This window comes from Epinephelus lanceolatus, chromosome 9 (genome assembly GCF_041903045.1).
Source record: "Epinephelus lanceolatus isolate andai-2023 chromosome 9, ASM4190304v1, whole genome shotgun sequence".
NCBI lineage: Eukaryota > Metazoa > Chordata > Actinopteri > Perciformes > Serranidae > Epinephelus > Epinephelus lanceolatus.
In genome coordinates, this window is record NC_135742.1 from 36,179,030 (window position 1) to 36,199,181 (window position 20,152).

At 43.3% G+C, this 20,152-nt stretch overlaps 1 protein-coding gene across 18 annotated transcripts in view; it reads right to left on the minus strand.

Annotated features, from left to right (window-relative positions):
• Nucleotides 1-20,152, minus strand: part of fbrsl1 (fibrosin-like 1) — a 323,291-nt gene that overhangs the window by 56,674 nt on the left and 246,465 nt on the right. Inside the window, exon 1 of one of the 18 annotated variants that reach the window (XM_078170924.1) lies at nt 1,048-1,674. The exons of 16 other annotated variants lie outside the window; for them this stretch is intronic. The gene's annotated coding sequence lies outside the window, so the exon portion shown is untranslated. Of the gene's footprint in view, nt 1-1,047; nt 1,675-20,152 lie in introns of those variants that run through there. One more of the 18 variants, XM_078170923.1, reaches the window with a different exon arrangement.

The following is a 20,152-nucleotide window of genomic DNA, read 5'->3' on the forward strand; positions in this document are numbered from 1 at the left end:
AACGGAGTCACTATTGAACGCAACACTTGTAGGTCCCTATGGAAATATTACAGTAATACCCTGGGAGAGCTTAAAGTAGGGCAAATCACTATAAGCTCACAATCGCGACGCGCGTCTAAGCCCCTATAGGATTATTATGGCAATGTTAAAGCGAATTCTTCTTAAAGCCACGGACTCGTAAACATTAACTGACTTGGGATTGTGGGTAAGCGACGGCAAAGTTACAGACTTGTGTCATAAGGGTTGAACTAATATTAACAGGCGACATGTGATCCAGTCTGACCTTGATGGCTGAGATTGTTGGGCGCGATGGAGGAAGAAAACCTAATTAAACAGCTCCTCCCGTGGTTGTGTAAGTCAGACACGGGACAGACTCATATTGTGTTAATGTCCTGCGTGGAGGATTTAAGAGAGCGTGATAATAGCTTACAGTATGGTGCAAAAACACAAGACGCCGACCCATAAAGCAGCTGCTGATTTGAGTTAAAAGGGAATGCACGCAACCAGTGATGTTGTGGTAAATAGCAGAATTAAATACTAAAATACACCTCTCGTTTCCTCATATCATATTAGGTTATTAAAACGCACAGTGCAGATAAAATGTTGACATTAAAAAAAAAATTAAAATATTTATTTATGTTTTTCCCAAAACACCCGCCAGTCTTTATGTAACTTCATCACTTTCTACCAGTCACTGTGCAGGAAGTCCATGCAGAATTAATGGCAGCCATTGCACACGTTGCAAAAGCTATTTTGAAAGCAAAAAACGTGTAAAGTAAGTTTAGATGCTATCCATGCCCTCTCTACATATTTGCTTACAATACGTGCGGGGCGCCTCGTTGGAAAGGAAAATGCGCCTGCTGCCACCGGCGGAGACGGGCTGTAGGAGAAAAACCCTAACAATGAACAGCGTTTTCACACATAACAATGGCTCATTTCGACGGAAATTGTTCATATTATTTTTTTTAAAATCCTCATTGGCGAATATTTCACCTGAAAAACAATGAAATCAACAAAAACATCGGTGGAATTTCATTAAAACCTTACCGAGTCCAAATGCGCTGAGCTCGGTCGCGGAGGATATCCAAATCACCCAGACTGGAGCAAATAAGAACACGCATTCATTCAGATATATATGCGAGCCTTACTGGGGTTAAATCCAATTTCGGAAAAAAAAAGATTGTTCAGCGGTTAGATGATGAGAAAACTCACAACACAGAATAACCTGCCGGAACAATAAATCTTCATGAGGGGATTTTTGTTCCTCCGTCTCTCGAAAGAAAAAGCGGCGAGACCTTCTGGAAATAGTACGAAATTCAGTTTCTTTTACTTCGCTAAAGTTCTGCAGGCAAATATTCAGGCTCCTTGGGAGAACACAGTGGATCTTTGTCAAGCCAGAGCACCGCTCATAGGATTCCAAGTCGTACGGTGAAAGCGCCGATGACAGATCGTCCACGATAGATTCCCCAAAGTATTTGTCGATCTCAGGCAGAAAACGCGACGAAATACATATCCAAGAGCCGTGTGGATGCTTATTTCGCACACGGGCGATTTCATTTGACGATTATCCACAAGATCCCGGCGCGTTTAGTGCGACGAGAAGTCCCGACAAACGCAGTGCGCTCCGCTCCTCTCCGACCTGCTCTCCGTGCGCAACAGAGAGAGAGACTGGGCTGCGCTGCGCGTCAGCCAGGGTGTGTGTGTGTGTGTGTGTGTGTGTGTGTGTGTGTGAGTGACTGTGTGTGTGAGAGAGAGGCTGTGTGTGTGTGTGTGTGTGTGTGTGTGTGAGAGAGAGGCTGTGTGTGTGTATGTGTGTATGTGTGTGTGTGTGTGGCAGCAGCTGTTGAAAATGAGGACAGGACGAGACCAGAGCAATCAATGTATGAGGGCTTGATCTGATTTGTTAACACTATTCCCAATAATGGACCCAGGATTTTTTTTTCTACCCCTTTGTACTCTTTAATTTATTTCATTTAATTCATTTTGCTATTCTGAACTGGATTTCCACAAGAGGGTTTTCTTTGTATATCACCATTTTACATGGATTAAATAAAGCAAGAAAAATATTTTTATACTGCGTGTTTCATACAGCACTGTGTGTATGCATGTAGTACATGTGTAATGCAGCACTGTGTGTTCAATAATGGAGCTGAAGATGTGTTTCTATTGCCCGATTGAAGTAGTTTCATTAAACCTCTCAGAAATGATTTGTGCAATAGCCCATACTTTCTGATCTTATTAATGAGCCTAATTCATAATACATCATAGAGCAGTTTTCGGTCTAGTATCACACTCATTGTATCAGGACAGGATCTCTAAACAGAAAAGACTAATACGTTTCTTTCCACATTTATTTCAGTTCATTTTCAATATTCTAATTCATAAATACTATCACCAGCTGGATATAGTGATTCATACTCTTCAGCCATACATACAGAAATGTAAAGTGGGCAAAAATCTAGAATCCCCCCCATTGACCCCTCCAGTCTGCAGCGATTCCCTAAAACCCTCGGTAGCCTGGGGAGTATGGATTGGCATCAGTCCTGACCGAGCAAGGCTATCCATCTGCTCCTTTTCCACAGTGAAGATGTTATTCTTAAAATGTACTTTAGAGGAGAACTCTCGGAGGCTAAAGAGGAGGAGGATAGAGCTTTGACGTCTCCTACAAAGTTAGCCCTGTGGTTATCCTGTTCACTCTTATGACCTGCTTAACTTAGCCATGATTGAAGTCAGGTTGAAAGAGGCTTATGCTTGCAAAATGCCAAGGCAGAGTAAGGGGCTCCTTTACAACTCCACCTCCCTGTGGAGTTTTCTGGAGACAAGTAGAAGATTGGTGTTTACTTTCTGCCATGCTGTGTTATACTCTACAGATACCCCTGAGAGAATGGCAGCTCTGTTGTGAAACAAATCCTTTATTTTTATTTTTTTTTTATTTTTATAAAGAATGATAAATACAGTATTGTGGATGGATAAACAATACACTACAATACACACCCCAAACTGGGCATCTACACATTTTGCCTGTAGGTTAGGCACTGTCTCGCATGCAACAACAATAAGAGTTATGGCCTGCTCTGCGGGTTTGTGTCAGGAATGCAAGACTTGTAATTATTTCCCAGCTGACTGTGATTAAGGGTCATCCCCAAGCCTACAGACTTCCCTTAAAAACATGGGGCATTACACATACAGAGACATACAAACACATCAACACACAAACACACAGGTCAGAGTAAAAGACGCAGGAGCATTGGGAATTCAACAGGGAAAAAGTTAGACGCCACTAAATTGGACTGGTCAATCGAGCAATTGGCTGTGATTCTGTTTATCCTAGAAAATCACAGCTTACCAAAAACAGCTGTAAAGAGCCAGCGACAAAAAAAGGGAGAACATACATGACGCTAAACCTGGGAAAAATTTCAGGACAACGTATGGAACAGAAAAGCAGATGTTGGACCAGCGGGGCATCCTGGGAAACTGGCCTCACTGATGCAAGAAAGGAAACAATAGATGTTTAAGCCATAAAGGCATCATCACCCCTAAGGGTCATATTGGATCTGCTTTCGCCCCATTTCTCTTCCACCCCAATAAAGAAAAACTGGAATGAAACACTGGGTTTTGGTGCGCTGTTGCTGTTTTGCAAAGACAGTCTTTTCCTTTCAAGAAACACTCCTACGACTAGCAATCAAAAAAGAGAAAATGTGCCTCAATGCTTCCAATTGTATCTTACTTCCTGTTAACTTCAGATCAGTCACAGATTTACATCCAAAGGCCAAGACACACCGATCTGACATCAAAGAACTAGTGGTGACAAAGGCAGACTGTTGCGTCTCCTCACTTTGGCTGTGTCTTGGCCAAAAAGTTGCACATGAACATACTGCAAAGACCACAGCAAATGACCATTTAACACGTACGTTCTGTGCATTCGTGAGAGGAAATAACTCTCCACACCTGTAGGCAATGGCAGTCTGTATTTGTCATTCAAAATGGAAAACCAGAAGACCAACAGGACGGAATCGAGACACTAGTTAGCCAGTCAGCACACTACCAGCACAACCCAGTGTTAAAAGAACAGATGATATTTACCGTGTGCAAGCATACAATAACGAACAATTCCCATCTGTTCCTGCTACAGAGCTCAGCAGATTAAGAAATTAATCTTAACTTATAAAACAAATTTGTTTGGATCTCACGCCCTCTTCACTTTAGTCATTTGTTTGCTTTCCTCACTCTTCCTCTGTCACTGATGCCAATTCAACATGCTGAATCAGCCATAAAAAAAGCTGACAAGGGACGACTAGCATCAACTGTGCAGGGCACACTGCAAAAACTAGGGCCGTCAGACGCTCAACCACGGCTCGACATTGACCAACATCCGACCATTGGTTTGGTTTGTCAGGGCCCAAAGATTAACTGGGGTTTTGCTATGTTTTAACACTTAACACAACTGTAAAATTGGTGCGTACCAATGATGCAGCATGCAGGAACTAAGGCCAGTAAATAGTTCCAATGTGTAAGCTAATTGCTCTTTAAACTACAGTTTCTACTCCCCTATTTTAATGCTTCTACAACAGAGACAACACGTTGTACATATCACAGTTTTAAGATATTGGAAGACACCATTCATGCATCTTATAATTTCTGATTGAGAACAAACACAATAGGCACATTTCCTTTCACAGCATCCCTTAAATGTTTTTGAGGCAGTGGAGATGGACACCAGAGACAAGCTCTAGTAGGACTTGAGTGAGGACTTAAGCCAGTGAGGCCACATATAGCTCCCAAGGTAGGGGTCTAACCACTACATCCCCCCCTGGGAAAAAGGTTGGGTGTATTTTCTGTCCTTCAGCACTTTAACAGCCAGCTTTCAGCTTCACGTCCATTCAGTGGTGGGCCGCTAATGCTGCCAGCCTCAGCCAGGAGAACAGTTAATCTCAGGTAAGCCAGCACTGACTGAGTGGATCTACAGGCCTGGTCCAAATATCTGCCTTGTGGAAATAGCATCTGGCATACAATACTGTACTCCTCCTCCACAACAGCTTGCTAAAATAGGTGCATGTACAGTAAAAGCTGTTATGTAAAGAGAAAGCATAAATATTTTGGATTCAGATGTTGACAGGAAGTGTTAATATCAACCACAATGAGCACATTTACGAGGAAGTTATTAGCCAATTATTTCTTGGAGGACAGTATTTTGCTGCTAACAGCTCTTCACCATGTTTCTGAAATAGATACTTTATTAAGAGCAAATATCCTTTAAAGTGAAATATATCAAAGCCTGAGGGCAGATAAATACAAATTGGCTTAGTAGCTGATTTCCAAATTAGAGGTAGCAGGAATTTAGTGTATGCTTTAACGAAGCTCAAAGTGTTCATGTTTCAAGACATCTTTTTAAAGGGATGTAGACACAATCATGGAGCATTTACTCAATTGACAAATGTCTCGTAACATATAGCATCTATAGGCTCAGCTAATCAGGGCAATAAAATAAAACTTTATTGTTCAATTAAACAGCAGCATCGGGCAGTTCGTCTAACTAGAGTTGGGAAATGACACTGTAAGTTTGAATCCCAGCTATCTCTACTCCGAATCCTCGCCATTACTAGTAATGATGGTGGAGTGGCACAACATAGGCTGTCACCACCAAAAACAGAACACAGTCATGTTTTATTCCATTTTATTTCTGCAGCTGTACATTGTAATTTCTATCTGGAGAGAGCCTTGCAGAATCCATGATTTATTCATTACGGGGGCTCGAGTAGCATAGACCAACGATGTGAGAATGAGCACCTTATTCAATGACTCCCATCTTTCAATACGGACAACATTTCTAGGTCATCCATTTGGAGCACCGGCGTACTCCAGAGTACAAGTAGTGCTACTGAGAACAGAGGCCAGAGGATGTCAGACACTTTGAAGGACTCTCAAGAGACCCAACTAAAAGTAAAGGACTTTACGGTAATAGAGGAGCTCTAGAGATGTACAAGCGTCCGAATAAGTTACAGAAACAAAATACTCTGTAGGAATATATGTAGAAACGAATTCCAGTAATGGGTTTTCACTGAAACGCAGTGTGCAACTCTCTGAAATCATATTCCTGAATCTATTCTATGTGCAGGGCTTGTCAGGCAGCTCGTTTTTAACCGTCTTGAAAGTTGTGCTCATCAAAGCCCTCGTGGCAAATGTTTCTGGAGGTTCCTGTTCGACATGAAAAGTCGTCCTGATTGATCGAGGCGATGTAGAACAAAAAGCGCCCTCCGCCAGGCACATTAAAAATGAATTTTCTCTGGGATTCAAAGGGCTGCGCTGCTAGGGCAGAGGGAGATGAGAGCTGGTAACTCTGCTAGTTTGCCTTGGGAGCCCCTCTAGCAGCTAGTCCCAGCTGATCCATCCATCAGCCTTCAAGCCCACAGAGGTGAGTGACTGTTTGAAGGCTCTGCCGGCTACCTTATCCTGAGGCTTAACAATCCAATATTGGTTGTTGCCGAAGATAATTACTCTCCATTGATGGTAGAATACCCAGGGCTAGCTGCAGCCATTTGCATTGCCCAACACCACAGATCGATCAGGGAGGAAAAGCAGTTGGGGGCTGATAACAGTGTTGCGTTAGACTAGCGTTTCGAGAAGGGATGTTATGCTCTCTCTGGCTTTTATTCTACTACACCCCCACCCTCTTGGCCTTCCTCCCACTCCCTCCTCTTTCAATGAACAAGGTAAAGAATGGCTCCCACTGATAGAATCAGCAAGGACATTGCTGTCTTTATTCTCCCTCCAAAAGCATGCACATGTCACCTTGACATTCTTTATCTTCTTCACAGTGCTGGCAGGAGAAAATGTGCAAACTAGATCCTGCATTTGATACACGATTGTTTATGAACCCACAGCTTTCATTTTCCATCCTCCTGAGCTGTTTGGCAGATTGACGGAAGCAAAAACTACACTTTGCTGCTCTTGTCTAGAAAACATGAAAACAGAAGGCGCAGCCTTGTGTGGTCTTGTTGCTGATTTGTCTCCACCAGGGTATAATTTACACTGAGAAAAGAAGATGGAAATTGGAGAAGTGAGATTAGCAAGTAATTTATGGGCACTTAGCGGGGTGCCTGCAATAACAACCTCTGATATGCTTCACTGCAGCGTTGCATTCTGAGAGGACAGCCATGTCACTTGCTCCAGAGTTATAGAGCACCATATACAGGACAACCAAACCCCACCAAATTATGTGTGAAGACTGAAAGTGTTCGCAATAATCAGAGCTATCTCACTGCTTGGGATATGAAACGGAAAATGAAAAACAAGTGGTGTCATTTTCCCTTGTAATAAAATTTCCATTCCTTTAACAAGATAAAAGTGAATTGTGCTCCGACTCAGAAAGTGTGAAAGACGTTTGGAGATGAATTTTTCATGCACATTGATAATTTAATACAGACTGGCACCAGTTTATTAACATTCTATGACTTCTCTTGCTCTCTGAGAATAATAACCATATAGTCCGTGGCACTTTGGAGGGAACCGCCGTTCCTCCCTGATCAGGTGGTCAAAGGTTGTTGCTGTCAAATATAATACTAAACGTCTGAAGGCAACTCTAGGGGCTGCAGGTGAATCTGATTTCATAAGAACTTTAGCAAAGGCATGAATTTTAACAGCACAAAATTCACATGAAAAGAAGGAAAAATTGTCTTCATTGTCTGAACTCCCATTACAGAATAGCAACAAGCTCTTGACAACATGGCAATGCGCAGAAAATAAATTATAAAGCGATACTGAGCTGTTGGAGAATAATGTTTGAGCCGACGGAGGACTCTTAAAAGGCGATAAGACAAAGCGAGGTGAGCACTGGTGTTGAGGTTCTAACCAGCTTGCATGGCCAGGGAAGCATTTTTTAATAGATGTCTGACATTCACAGCCAAGTCTCAGAGATACTATCGAAGATAAGTATTTTACTCTGAGTTCCTCTTATATCAGAAAACAGATAACCGAGTGCAAACAAAAACTCTGCAGTAGTTCAGGTACAACAACGGTTAAAGACATAAGGAGGAGAAAATGACAGAATATTTGTTACCATGAGAAACACAGAGCTGCCGGCAGAGACTAGAGTGAGATTAAATATAGGGTTACCAGAGCAAAGACCTAATCCATTCAGAGACAAATGCAGGGTCTCTGAAGCACATTTGTTGTGCGGCCTGAGGTTTAACAACTGGCATTATAACTCCATTTCTCATCATTACCTCCCTGTACTTTAGCACTACAGAGATAGGGTCAGCCAGGGAAAAGAGCAGAGAGAGTGGGAGCAAGAAGGAGCGTGGATAACAGAGATGACGGAAACCACAGAGGACATACAGTACATATTATATAAAGTCCAGTATATATTTCCTGCAAATTCCAATTTCAGTTTTTGATTGTATATGTGCAACATTGTGAATGTCCTCATATATTACAAAAAAAAAAAAAAAAAAAAACACACACAAAAAAAGGATCAGTGTGTGTGCATGATTGCGCATGCAGGAGCACAGTTGTGCACATGCGACGTCTCCACGGTCACCATATGCCGCCGCATTTCTCGGCGGAGGATTGAATGTGGGCACAAGTGCTCCCAGCAGTAAGTCAGCGTAGTGTCAGATATGGAAATCCACCAGCATTCATGAATGATACAAGGCCTGCTCTTTAGCCCCACACGTCAAAGGATTTGCCAGGGTGGATGAGGCAGATGCTTTGACAGATTTAAGGGAGCTGGGGGAGGTTCTTTTGGCTTCCCAGTGCGTTGCACACTAACTCTCTAGTGTTACAGAAGTGTATAATAAGACCCCTTGAGGAAAAGTGTTAGGGAAAAAAAGAAGCACCCAGGCTTAAAAAAGGACAAAAACAACAAAATCTGATTGCATTCAAGGCCTTATTAACATATCCTTTCACCAGCAGAGGATGCCACTGGTTTTAATTCAGTAAGACACAGCTGCTGGGGCCCCGCAATTTCTATTTTGACTCTATGATTTAATCAATTATGGCTCTAAAACTATGGCTTAATTAACTCCATGCACAGGCAGCTGCTTTTCACAGGAACCATTCAGGAAAACAGGGAAACAAAATGGCTGCCGGCTTCCCTCATGCTCAAAATAGAGGCTAAGATGGTGGTGGGTAGATTAACTATGCCCTGTGCAGTTTATTGATTCACCGTTTTGTCTCATAGGGGATGTGGAACAGGAACATTGTGCTCTTCATTCTGTGTATAGCACATTCCTTCCTCAAAAAAAAAAGAAAAGAAAAAATGCTGCAGCTTTCTGTGGATAGCTGTGACCTTGGCCCATTTTCAGACATCTAGAGGAGTGTTTCTACTAAAGACGGATGGTTGATAACGTTAGCGAGTCTTATAAAGTGATTACAAAAATGTTGTTTTCAACTTATTACAGCGCTTATGGTTTGATGCCCAATTATACCCTTTCAATGACTTCCTCATGATAGAAGCCATGAAGCTGCCTAAATGTGGCACACACAACACAAAAAGAGGCTGAGTAATCTAATATTAACTCGAGTCAGGGCAGGCCGCAAGCCTCCATCAAATAGGAAAATGGTCAAAAAAGTCCCCGTTGCAAAACACAAATCAACAACAAGTAAATGAGCTTAAATTGAGTTAGGAATATCACATTATCATCCAAAATAAAATGTCCAACAGTAGATTTTAAATTGAATTATGGACCAAGACGCCAGCTGTTTACACTGATCTTTTCCCTGACCTGGTGGCAGATTTCATAGTTGCTCAAAACTCCAGTCTACTTGGAAAACTCAAGATAAACAAACCACAAGTCAGCTAATTGCAGTCAGGTGAACTGAGGATCCAAACACAGCCAAACCAAGACCCGAAGATGGAACCAATGTAAAAACTTCAAAGAGGCCAGGCAGGAATATAGGAGCCATTTTACAAGCAATGAGTGTGTGACACCACACGCGTTAACTTTTTCCACTTCAATCAACCAAAAAATGTGAATCCCGCTTTTCATCATGCCACTCTTCATACACTACCCTTGTTGTGCTCTTGTTTGGCATTTCACTGAAGAATACTCCCTTTATACTGCGAGCATAAGGAGCCCTCTGGAATATCATCGCCAGCTAATGACAAATTAATGATGAAGAGAATGATGAGAAAATTACTGAAATTAGATTTCAACCATTTACAGCACATCAACAGAAAATTGTCTTTATTCGATCACATCTCATTATTATATAAAATAGAGTCCAACTAAGGCCATGCTTCAGACAACGTTGCTGCTCAGTAACACTGAGTTTGTATGTGAGGACTTTGGGAAGTAACAGCAAGACAAGAAACACATTTTACTGCTAAACCTCAGCCAGTGTGGAAACGGCAAATGAGTTAAGACATTAACACCAGTCAGATGGTTTCCATTTTAGCCCATAATTGTGTGTGTCAGTGGTAAATCCCATATTCTTAGCCAGAAGACCCCTGCCCTCCAAACTAATGGCTTCCACATCAGAGGTTAAGGTCCTCAACCTGAATATCTTAACCTATAAAGAACCTTAAGAGGAAATGTCTTCTCAGCAGTTCTTGGTAAAAGCCCATTTTCTCTCTAGACTCTTATGCCCCCCCCCCCCCTCCAATTGATAAGTTTTAATTCATTTTGATGAAGATGTCTGCTAATCTGCGGGGCCTTTGTGCATGTAATATGGATTAGGCACTTTAGCCCAGGGAGCTCAGTCATGATGCCAGAAAAGCCTCTTTGCACCATAGCTCCCTCATTCATCTGGCCACAGGCCTGCAATGACTTCTAACCCCATCCTCCCTCGGGACATACCCCGTGCGACCACTCCTTCCATTCCCCCAAGTGAGCTGCCCTTGCCCTCCTCATGCCGCCCAGCGGGAATGAGGGGGGGTTGATAGAAGACTGGTGCAAGGGCAAGGGCCTTCCTCGCTAATTACACCAATACAGCTCCAGAGACAGAAGCCGAGAGCCTTTGACATCAGTTTCATATTGGTCTTTTGTTCCTTTGTTCCATTGTGCCTTTGTAGACCAGCTGCAGGGGTGTTGATCATAACTTCCTGCTTGCCCTCACTCCATGCACTGAAAAGTGACTAGGCGCATAAAGCTGAGCACTTTCAAACTCAAAGAATTCCACTGTGTTTGGTGTTCAAACATAAAATGAATGTAATTTATTTGAGCTTATTATTTCCTCTCCCTCTCACATAGACAGAGCATGATAATGCAGCTCTGTCCAGTGAGACTTTCCACTTAACAGGTTATCTAAATTCAATAAAAACAGAAATCCCCAAACTAAGTGCATGCATGCTGCGCTGCATTAGAGAGCAGTGATGCACACAAAGAATAGATCACTAAAATCACGGAGAAAAAAAAGAAGAAAAACCTAACCACAGCCTTAAAAGTGCAAAATCTTTGGTTGGACTTGTGGGAGTATTTAAGAGTGCCAGCTGGGATCTACTTTCTCCTTCAACTTAAAGCTCTTAACTATTCTCTGCCTGAAAGCCTGTGTAATTTGAAGAAGGCTTTTAAATTCTTAGGATTCTTGCAATGACTTAATTTATTAAACAAAACCTTCAAATATTAGGGTGTCTCGTGGCTCACTGTGAGATCTCTATCAGGGAAGCATTTTGGTTTGCAAATATATTCTGATTAGTAAAATCACTTAAACCGTACAGACAGTGCACTTATTATAGCCTGCAGATGTTCACAGAGGTGAGCTGTTTACTGCCTCAAAAGTCTACAAAATCTGGACTTCCTCCCCTCTAACAGTATGTATTTCAGCAATAAAAAAGGTTGTTTACATAGCAATCAAGCCACGAGCTGGAAAGCAGGGGAAAGATTGCAGAAGGGGGAAGGAAAAAAAATGAACACAAAACCACTCGATCCCTCTTTAATAGAAAGCAGAGCGATGGCAGCTGACTGGGGTTCCATCGTAAAGACAAACAAGCATTAACTGGGATGTTTTAAAGGCAACAACAGAGGGTTTTTATTTAATGTCTTAAAGCTTTAATTGGCGCCTCTGTTATTTCCTCTTCAAGGGACTGAGGGTAACAGTAAACCCAGTGTCAAGGAGGAGGGCCTCACTGGCTGTGGCGACCCAGCAACTGGCTGCCCTCACTGGGCCTCTACATCTGTGATCTTTACCAATTGAGCTCAAGAGGCTACGCTCCCCTGGCCCCCAGCTGCCAACAAGGCAGGCCTCTCAGCGAGGGCCTGGGAGCCTAATCGGCCTGGAAGGGCCCTGTCAACCACTCAGCCTCAGGGTCACATATGGAAGTGACTAGAGCTGTTCTAAGTCACCTGGGGATATTCATAAATCTCTAGACTGTTTCCTTAAGCTAATAATTGAGGAGAGCCACCTCTTCCCCTGCGAGTTGTGTCTGGCGATATTATGGCTCCAATTTTGCACTTTCCACTTGCTGTCTCTCTCTTTTCGCTAAACAGGAAGTAGGTATCTAATGTAATAGCGGTAACTAAATTGCTCTCTAAACAGCCCCAGGTTTAGGTCCCCCAGAGATTTCAATTTTGAGCTGTAGGGGAAAGGTAGCTATTGACTTCCAGAAAGCGTAGACCACCATCTCATGCAGAAGTTCAAAGATGGATGTCAAAGCAAAGCTATTAGTCCCAGGCTCTGGCTTGATGCATCACAAAAACATTTCAGTCAATGAACTTTATGTACACTAACTGTGTGTCTCTCTCTCTTGCATATCTTCCCCTGTTTTAATGTGCTGAGGGTGGGATCCAGTAGACAGACCGTGGAGCCAGTAAATCTGATACTCTCCTCGAGGAGAACAAGTGCTCCTTTATGCGAACGGTTTACAGCTCCATATGTATTTTCGATTCAGATTTATTTAGTGAGGGGCTCGGTAAGACCCCTGAGGGATCCATAAGCCTTAGTGCTCCATCTCCACCTCTCTTGTTAGATTTACGTCCTACAACAACACAAACAAAACTCTTGTTTCTCCCCCAGGAGCCCAGCTGTGAATCAGAGCAGCTTCTATCTGAGCTAAACACGCAAAACAGGAAGAGAGAGAGAAAGACAAAATCTAGCTACATTCACACTGTCTGGGTGAAACAAAGTAGGATTAGTGACAAGAGCTGGAAAACTGCGAAATGCGGAGATAGCTTTATGGTGGTGACACATGCTAGCCAGTCCATAATCATTTTGAGAGGAGACACAATTGAGGAGGTTCGGCCAAGTGAGGCTAAGTGGGATTGATGGAGCAAAGCTCAGGCACTTGCCCAGACTGAAGACACATTGAGGTCTACGGTGAATACTGAGCTCCAGCCCGGGCTCACATACAACATGATCTGGGCTTTACACAGTCAAAGCCCTCCATCCTTCCTTGCATTGTCTTGTCTGACATGTTGAAGGATGTGAGGGAGTCGGGTGCAGACAAAGGCCTCTCCCGGCTGGCCCATTAGCCGGAGAGAGCGATGTCCAGAGCATTGGAGCATGTCCCCTGCTCTTGGGTGGGGGCTGTTTTATTAATGAGCCAATCGAATGAGTGCAGGCTGGGGGCTGGTCACTGCTGACTGTAGGAAGCACCTTGGGCGGCCAGCCTGGTGAGTGAGTGTGGCCGGGAGTCAGAGGACCGATCCCTGCAGGGGCCCCAGCCAGTAATGTACTCCCTGGCGGGCCTCGGTGGAGGCACATTTGACAAATGGACTCCTTTAGCAGAGCTGTGCCGGGGGGATCTGGGCTCTGGTGTTGGCTCATGGCTGGTTTACCTGCCCACCGCCATGCTCGCTTCTTCATCTGCACTGCCTCCCCTGAGCTCAGACAGCTACTGACTGATAATGAGGCCATGTACACATGAATGGATGGGCCAGGCTACCAAAGACACACAAACGTGGAAGCACACATACATACACACAGACAGTGAGCCTGACTGTGCTGAGACAGGCAGGGCTGGTGGGCTTACAGTATGTTGTTAGTAGCATTGTGTAAGTTGGAAGTGCTGTTATGATGTCTGTGATGGATTACAGTGGAAAACTGGCAAAGAAAACCCTGCACTATCTTTGGAAAAATAGGGTAACAAAAAGAGCTTAACATAATATACAGCCATTAGTATTGGTCATTAGTCATTATTTGGAAAAATGTTTGATTAGGCAAAATAGCTTACTAATAACAACAATTTACAATGATTTGATTTGGCTTTTTGAAAACATTTAAGATTTTGTTTTGATAGTTAATTCACTCCTAAATTCCACGTGTCATGTCTTAATCAGAGACAGGAAGTCAGCACTTTGGCATTTGCGACACACTCCCTTTCCATGGATTAAACTTTTGTTGACATTTATCTAGCACAAAAAAATCAAATCTTTAACGGACTTTCTTTTTTTTTGGGCAAACAATCTCTTGTTTTCTGGCGCAGTGGCAGATGCTGAGGTGGGAGACAAGCGTTGCGACAGATCTGGATGTGTGTAAACAAGGAGCTGAGTGCATTTGTGTTTTCTTCATGCGGTGCAGGATTGTGACAAATTCCAGAGCAAGTCTCTAGTGAGTCCCACTGCTTTGGTGTCAGCACCGAGCGGCTGTCTGCGCGTGATGGAGCCGAGAAGCGCTGAGCACCGAGGCCTCCCTTGGGATGTGTGCCGAACAAGATGTCGCCTGTCAAGCGGGGAACATTTGAAAATAAATAACATCAATGATGATTTCAGTTTACTTGTCACGAGCGTGTGCGCTTTGAGAAGTGATGCCATCACTCTGCCGGGGATGCAATCGCTCCTCTTCCCTTTCCTCCCCCCCTCTCTTCTGAGACAGGCCTCGGCTGCCAGACGCACTCCATTTCCTATTCAGATTCAACATCAATCTGTTGTAGGCTCCAGATATCAGTCCTAACAAGCTGCACAGTGAGATGTGTGCAGTGATCATTCATTAGAGCCACAATAATAACAATGGTGGATTACTCAGTAGCCCCTCTCTAAATCTTTCAACATATCTGCTTTCAAGGGGCAAAGAAGGTTACATTACCTTGGATGACCTGGACACAAACAGTAGAATTATGAGTATGTGTGCTCTATTACACACAATTAGAACAAAGCATTTTCCATAACCTGTGCCAATATGAATGGCTTTATGCATTTGGGAATTCATATCCCTCTAATCTGTGTTATATTGAATTGTTAAGGAAAATTTATAGTCCCAATGTAGCCATCTAAAATGTCAAATGACAAGACCAATAATTGCAGTCTGATTCCAGAACAATTCCAAGGAGAATTTATTAGCCTTGACTGGAACTCAGTTTGTTCAATAACTCAAAGCAAAAGGACAGGTAAGACCATCCATCAGATAGCCGAGCGTGTGTGTGTACGTGCATGCATGCCTATGCACTCATTTGGCCTCAGCACATTGGAACCAAGCCCAGCAGGGGAGCCTGAACCGATTGGAGTCTCAAAAAAGACCAAAGAGCACTTGTAACACAAAGAGTTTCATCTCAGCTCCTTAAGGAGAACCATCTGTTGTGAGGCAGCCTTTCTCTCGCTCTCTCTCCGCAGCTCTACAGTCGATCGTAGGTCAAGAGCAGGAAAACAAATGTGCACTGTGCACATGTGTCTGTCTGTCTGCCATTCCTCCAGCCAGAGATTACATATCAGAATGTTCTTTTGGCAGCGCCGCAGAAGAGAGAGGGGGAGAAAAAAGGTCCCCGAGGTATGGAGGAAAGATCTGACTTCCTTAGAAAGGCATCATAAATTGTTTGCAGAGTGTTCATCTCTTGAAGACTGGGGCTCATCTCAAGTGGATGGTGGATGACTGCGAGGAGGGGAGGTGTTGGAGAAAATGCAGAGGGACTGGATGAGGTGAAGGAAAATGTGGGGAACTGAAGGATGGGGAGTTTAAGCATCTGGGCTTGGCGGTCATGTAGAGGGAACGTCTGAACACGCTTGTTCCAGCCTCCTTCTTGATGTTTGGAGGCATGACCTGCACTGTCAAGGCCAGCGATCCCACCTGTCCATGACAACTCTGGCAACACACACAGCAACTGACAGGGAGCACGCACATGCATTTCTACCTGTCAACATGTAAGTGTGTGCCATGGTCTCTCATCACCCCACAACCCCATCCACATCGTCCTATTTCCTAGCTGGCCTGCACAAAGTGAATCAACCTCTTGCTGTGCACCTCAGAGCCACAGGCCTCTAATGCATCCACGTGTTTCCCTCTCACTCAGCACATACAGTGTCTGCCTTTGATTTGAGGCTGGTCTGAGGGCCGATCGATCACAGTTTAAAGGCCCCTAATCAGGAACAGGAAGGAGGGACGAATAAAATCATACATCATGGCTCTCTGGCTGCTGGCCTCCTGCTATTCCCTTTGCCATGCTTTCTTTCTCTTTCTCCTGTCAATCTCATGACTGCGTTTGATGTCTAGAAACAACCAGAAGAGCCCAGAGCTACTTTTTGCATTTAGGGAGAAGAGACTGGGGTCAAAACAAAGCACCCAAGACTAGGGCTGGTTATCAGTATTCCTACTATTAAGGTATCAACCAAAATAACCCAGAACCAAGTATTATTTAAACTTCTCCAGTCAAACGATACCTGCATTTGATCCGTTTTGTACCCGGGTCTAGAAAAAAATACTTATTGTGTAGTTTTCCTCACATCAATCACCACAAGCGTTCTTCGATTTAATGAGACGTGTGCTTGGCACACTATCACAGCAGCTATAATAACCCATACAGTCTGTGGTGTGGTGAAGTTGGTAGTTCAGCGTGTCAAGATGCCACCAAGAAGTTCGAAAGTACGGCTATACTACATGCTTGTGGGGTATGGTGGCATTTTATGCAACTGAATGCTTCCATTCACGTGATGGGCATTGAATGAAGTACTGTAGAAAAACAATGTTATTAAGGAATCATGTAATGGCTCATTTGTACTCAACATTACGTAAATGGACATAGACAAATCCCTCTGCCTGTAGGCTGCGTTCATTTGTGGACATTTTCTGAAAGATAACAGATGCGGACATAATGGCCTAAAGCCAACAGAGATCATGGGGGCAGTGTAGCGCAGTTCAAGCGACCGTAGACAAAGACATTTTTAAATGGCAGAATGGAATGAATATAGTAAAAATAATTCTCCATCTACATGTTGCAATGTATTTAATGGCTTCACAGACCACTGCCATCCACAATGCTGCCGTCATTAAAAGGTTAATTATTATGACCTCCTCCACCCTCGCCATGTTTGTTGTCCGGAAAAACTTCTGACTCTGCCCTCTGTTGCCATCTGTTGAATGTATCTATGCCAACATAAGGATGCATTAAAGTATGAGGGCAGTGACGGTCACAATGTTTGTAATGAATGCATCTATTTCTGTTTGTAAAGGGAGTATAAATGAGCCTTAAGGGCACTGGTATTTGTACTGATATCATAAATAGTACCCAGCCCCATCCATGACCCACAAAAAAGCTCAAGGCACAAAATAAAAAGCAAGAAAGGATGGATGAGAGAAAAATGTACAAATGCTTCTCATGCAAATGATAGTAGTCAAAACAATATAACACAAATATGTCGCCTTGTTTTGACCTACTGTTGTTCTGTTTTCGGGAGAACCACCGTACTTTTCAGGATACTTGAAAACAGCAGTGACATTTATCCTTTTAGGTTTTATCAGTCGGATGACTGTTGTCTAAGGTAAATGGAGAAAGACTGATCTCTGTAATGTAACATAACATGTGCTTTCTCAATGAAGCTCACCTTAAAGAGGTGGAGCAAAATCCAAGACAAGCAGAGGGGCTTGTCGGTGACCAAAAGAAGAAAGGGACAAACAGAGGGAAAGGGAGTGAGAGGAATAAAAGAAAAGAGAGTAGTATTGAGTATGTGGAGCAGAAATCCAGAAGCCCTCCTGTCATTTGTGGCCTGGTAGAGTCTTTTATCTATGCCTTCTCAGATGGAGTCATGTCGAGAGTGGAGAGCGGGAAAGAGGGTTAATGAGCAGCATTGACTGCTATCAGCCTCAACAGTGCCCAGGCCCCTGGCCTTTATAAAAGAATCATATCCTTTCACCCTAATTAAAAGGCAATGCTTTTACCTGGAGGGTGACCCCTCTGAACCTGAACCCTCACTCTCTTTAACAACCAGCCCCCCCTCTCTCCTCACTTTCAATCCGTCTGTCTGGTGATTCCTTTTCCTCTCAGCCCAGATCCCAAGAGAATGGTGGGCTGGAACTGGTGCCATTTATATTTCCCCACCAAAAATTAAGGAGCACAGTGGCTGCAAAGATCATGCTTAATAGTCACAGGAAGGCAGAGTAGATCAGGCCTTGAGATATGTCTATCTCAACCCTTCCCCTCTCTTGTCACCAGTCCCACTGCCTGGTTCGATCGTGCTCACCGGTTGTGGGATCAATTGACTCTGTTTTGTGGTCCTGGGGACTCATTGCTAATTTGGAAGGCCGTCCTATTGTATTACCAAAGAGAGCAGGGAAGTCAGGCCTTGTATCCCTGAATTCCCCCTTCACCATGCTCCGTCTCTCTGTCTCTCCCCCCATCAAAGTGCGATGCAACAAAATAGCCACAGTAGGCATTATTAATGAACTAGAATGGGCGAGGAGGGAGGAGCTCATTTCTTATTTATGAGACGCTAACCAACTGGCAACCTCCCTGACAGTCCTATTAATGATCTTTAGTGGCCCTCAGGCCATTCCATCTCCCTCTCTCTTTCCCACTACCTGTCTCCTGCCCCTGCTCACGTCCTGCCAACCCGCCTCCCTCTCTTTGCGAACCCCCCATACTGGTCTTCCTCTCTTACCATGGCAGGATTGAAGCAGGGAGGGGAGTGGAGGGGTGGGGATGGGAGGTGGTGTAGGCCTGTAATTTGTGCAGGGGATTTAGACATTACAGGGGGAAAAAGGGCTCTCCTGGGACCAGGCAGTTGATCAGCCGTGGCTCCGGTGGAGCAAGCCAGACAAATAACAAATGACAGCTCTGTGATTAAATCAAACCTTCTACTTTAAGTGTTGAAGTATCTGCCTGTCACTAACAATCTAGGGCTTGTTAAAGCTCCCATCCCCTCCTCCCCCACTTAAGAGCCCTGCCTCCCTCCTGCCGCGGAGTCCCATCAAGCTCCCAAACCTTCCTCATCCTCAAGACTACCCCCCCTTACCTTCCTCTACCCCCAAAACACATCAATCAAACAGCTCCCTCTGGACACCCTCCCACCTCCTCCCTTCATACTCCTGGCTAGCCATCTACTCTCAGGAGAATGTATAAAGTGACACACACACACACACACACACGCACACACACTTCTGTATGTGAAAAAATCTCCACATACCCATATAAGAAGTGGTCTAGCATAACATTTAGAAATTCATGCAAAATGGATACGACGGCTAATGCAGAGGAATAAAATAATGGAATTATCACTATATATTTGAAGCCACAGTAAGGCTGTACTGCGCCATTGAGAGCCATACAATGTCAACCAATTCAGTATGGTTATAGTTTAATAGCAACATCTTATACTAGCTCATAATGGCTTTTTTTTATTGACAAAACAACGTGAATAATCAGCGCTCTAAGTGCTCATTAGGGACATGCTTGATTTAAAGTATTTTCCTATAATTACTGGGGTACAATTTAGTCATTTTTAATGATGCTGTACTGTTGAGCTGCTGTACTTTCTGTTCAGGTTCGAACTGAACTGCATCAATGATTTTTCTGTTTTTATTTTTTACATTTTAGTGTCAATCCCTTGATATTAGAAGGTCTTGTACATGTGTGCCTCAGTACAGAATTTCTTATTTGTCAAAAGTTCAGAAATAGTTGAGTGTTTATTTTGGAAATGTCACCAATCAATAGCTATACAGTGAGAAAGTGGCAACACAAACAAAAGGTTTATGGAAACCGAGGTTATAATGTTTGATTGGATTGGATACCATTTACCTTCACTGAATTGCCACATATTCCACCTGAAAACAGATAATTAATTTTATTATAACAGTAATTATATATTTTAAAAGATTTTACATTGGTTGTCAATGGGAAACACTCAACATAAATTGATTCCGACATAGCTTTTGATATGGTATTATTCTTGGTTTTTGTTATGGTTCAGGTCTCCAAATAAGGTTTTATCCTTTCAAAAATAAAAATCTTAACCAAAGTCAAAGGTACTAAGGACTGTGGCAAAATATTACTTTTCAATTTCACATCACAATACCT